The sequence below is a fragment of the Carlito syrichta genome, unplaced genomic scaffold (assembly GCF_000164805.1).
Source record: "Carlito syrichta isolate Samal-C Ts95f unplaced genomic scaffold, Tarsius_syrichta-2.0.1 Scaffold307260, whole genome shotgun sequence".
NCBI classification, from domain to species: Eukaryota; Metazoa; Chordata; class Mammalia; order Primates; family Tarsiidae; genus Carlito; species Carlito syrichta.
The window spans coordinates 229,393-233,142 of NW_007251356.1; the positions used below are offsets into that span (position 1 = coordinate 229,393).

General features: G+C 39.9%; 1 pseudogene; it reads right to left on the reverse strand.

Moving 5' to 3' along the window:
* Positions 1-2,316: 2,316 nt before the first annotated feature.
* LOC103266657 lies at positions 2,317-3,254 on the reverse strand (annotated as a pseudogene).
* Positions 3,255-3,750: the final 496 nt, after the last annotated feature.

Sequence of the window (3,750 nt, forward strand, 5' to 3'; positions counted from 1 at the left end):
TCTAAACATCAAGCATCATACAATTGTAAGGATTAAAGAAAATAATCCATGTAAAGCACTTACTACAGTTTCTGGCTGTACTTAATAAATGCTAACTATTTGTTTCCCCAACCCACTATACCTTAGAAGTTAAATGCTAAATATTTTCAGCAACTTTGAATGAAGCGGCCTGCATTTATTACCATCTTACTACCTAGGAGACTTCTGGCACTCTAGAATCAAACTTAGTGCTACATCTTTGGAAGAAGCTTATATCATTTAGAGACTCATCCTGTTTATTTCTCTAAGTGAACTGATATAGTCATCAGTTATTTTTCTTTCTTACTTGAGAATGAAAGAAACCATAACTACATTAAACAACATAATGCTGAGCTAAAGAAGCTTGCCAGAGAAGAATAGACACTGTGTGACTCCATTCATATAAAGTCAGTGCAGGCAAAAACAATCTATGCTGTCAGAAGATAAAATACTGATTAGTCTTGGTGAGTAGGACTGGGAGGGTGCATGAGGGGAGACTTTTGGGCTGGTGATCATGTTCTGTATCTTGATTCGGGTGCTGGTACCAAAGTGTGTTCACTTTGTGAAAATTTACCTAGTTGTACAATGATTTGTCAAATTTTCTCTTTCTCTATCTTTATACTAATAAAAAGTGAACATATCTGATTTTCTTTGGAGTAAGAGACAGATCCTTGTGTTCAGAGTAAAAGTTATACAACAATAAGCCAATAGGTGCCAATTTCTTTGGAGGAAATGTGGTGTTACAAGGACAATCTCTCCCACAACCCCTTGGCATTGCAGAGCTGGCCACTGAGGTGGGTAATTTATATAGGAGAAAAGAAGCATCTTGGGAGAATAGAAATTAAAATAGCAAACCCTTCTTTTTTGAAATCTAATATTACTAACACCTCTTTAGTAAATTATGTTAGTTCTGATGGAGAACAGACGACAGAATGTTCCCAAAGTCTTCCAAAGATGAGCTAAACATTAGAGAAGGAAGAAATGGTCTAATAATCAAGGCTTTGGAGTATATGATTGCAGAACTGAGCCTACGTCTTTTACACACCAGAAGAAACATGTCTCTTCTGGTGCATAACGAGATCAGAACAATGATCGTTAAGATGATACTACTAAGCTATCTTGTTAAAAGAAAGGTTACAGAAAAAATTTCAATTCCATAGAAAAACACAGAAGATACATCTCTCTCTCTCTCTCTCTTTTTTTTTAACATGAGATATAACATGTAAAGTTGGTTTTATCTTTACTGCAGGGAAACCCTAAAGCTTCCCAGGCAGGCCACTATTTAGACCCTGAGGATAAACTTATATTACTTCATATTATTATTCAAGGAAGAGTGGAGTGATGGAAAGAAACTGAGTCTTTGATGACATAGATATCTTTATGGTTAAAGTCAGTTCCATTTGACCTTTTTTTCCTTCCTGGTTTAGTAAGGACTTGTATACCAGATGTGGTGGCTTGCACCTGTTATCACAGCACTTTGAGAAGCAGAGGTGGGAGGATTGCTTAAGCCCAGGAGTTTGAGACCAGCCTAGGCAACATAGTGGGACCTTGTCTCTACAAAAAATAAGAAAATTAGCCAGATGAGGTGACGTGAGACTGTTGTCCTAGCTTCTGGGGAGGCTTCTGGGGATGTGCTGACATGAGAATTGCTTGAACCCAGGAGTTGGAGGCTGCAGTGTGCCATGATTGTGTCACTGCACTCCAGCCTGGACAATAGATTGAGACCCTGACTCAAAACATTAAAAAAATAAGGATAAGACTTGTTTATTTTGGGGGGAAAAAGATCCCCAAAACCAGGCTGTTCACAAAAGTGACCCACAGTATCAACTTTAGGAAACAAATCTTAAAACGATTACACTAATTATTTTTCTAGAGGATACATTCAACATGCCAACTCTCAATCACAAAAATACCCTGTTTTGTGGTGAGCTGCCCCAACACGCCACATTTATGTGGAGTACACACATATTTCTAACTCAAAGCTGCTCTCAGGCACTTCTCAACTAAATGAGATTGCCTTTGCAGTTAGGAAAGCAACTGCTGAACTCATGTATGAATGAAAATAACTGTATTCCCTGCATAACCAGAGGTTATTTTGGAGACAGTTGCTTAAAAATTGCATACCTTTTTATTGTTAAATCATAAAGAGGTATCAAAATTTAAAGCAAAAATTAAAGAGTAAGACAGCAAACTAGGAGTGTCAAAGGAAATGAATTAATGAACATGGGAAGGACAAAGGTGGGGAGAACAATGAGCAAGTGCTGAAGATACCAGGGGAGAGATCTGGTAAAAAAATTTTTACCTCAGACAAGTGCATAGGTAAAGAAAGAAGGGGATGAAAATTTTAAACCTCACTATGTGCTTAAGAGACATTCGCGTCTTTGCACTGTCTCTGTCATCTTCTCTTTCCTCACCCTCTTTTTCATCATCCTTGATCAACTCCAGCTGGCCATACCCCATTTTCATTGTCATTATCATCCAGTAGGTTGCCTCCTCAGCAGAGTCGTCTGTGCCCCTTCAGACTCCTTCTGCACACTAGTCTCATTTTTATTCATGAAGCTGCTGCTCTGCTCCTCTTCAGACTTATCATTCTTCGTCTCTGCTTCTTGTTTGCTGTGTTCCTTTCCAACTTTGTCCAGGTTTTCCAGCAGATGATCTACTTTTTGTTTTATCTGGATCAATTTCTGCTTCACGGCCTCATGAAGGTCATCTTCTTTCAATTTTCCAGACGTGGAAGAGGATTCCTGCTGTCTGCTCTTGGAATTGAAGCCCCTTTCGGTTCTTTGTGAGGTGTTCCTGATACGCGCTGGTGTTCAGATGGCACTACACACTGGGGAGTAGTAATAGGAGGAGAAGCATGCGCTGGGTAGCAATACATCCTGGCATAGCAATCCTGTTCAAGGTGATAGTCAAAAGAGGAGCTATACATCTTCACTGCAGATCCTTTCACATTCACTTTTCCTCAGTTCACTTTTGGCTCTGCAACCAGATTAATATCTAAAACCCGGCCAGTAATCAATCATTCTGCCATTCTCTCCTGCTGCAGCAGCCCAGGTATTTCTCTCAGTAACATATTGAATGAAGGCAGCTTACAATTTTGCCCTGCTTTGAAAGAACGCCTCCTTATCAGACTTCTTGACCACAAGAGTGTTGAGATTCTCAATGAATACACAGGAATTCACAGAGTGAGGATCTGTCTTGTTGATAACATTGCTAGCCATTGTATTTGATGATAAGGTTTCTCACAAAGCCAAAAAAAAATGTAGCTGAAGATCAAGATAGCTCACTGGAGAGGAGAGAAAGAAGAGATGCTAAGTCTCCTGCTCCCAGACTCCACGTGGAAAAACCGACTGCTGCTTGTGGTTAGCAACATGGCTGCCATGGTTCACTCTTTGTCTCTTTACCTCAGCTGGGTTTTCTGTCATGTGTATTGATTGCTAATGGATTCAATAATTTAGTTCTTTTATGGGATATATGTAATACATTTTTACCTGGTTTCACCCGTATATTAATGGTGGCATGGGAAGGGGCCACTTAAAATGACTGGCAGGACCTGGTGGCTCAGCCTGTAATCCCAGCACTTTGGGAGACCAAGGTAAGTGGATTACCTGAGCCTGCGGGTTCAAGACCAGCTGGGCAACTTGGCGAGACCTTGTCTTTACAATAAATAAATAAAAATTAACAAGGTATGGTAGCATGTGCCTGTGGTTCTGGCTATTTGGAAGGCTGAGG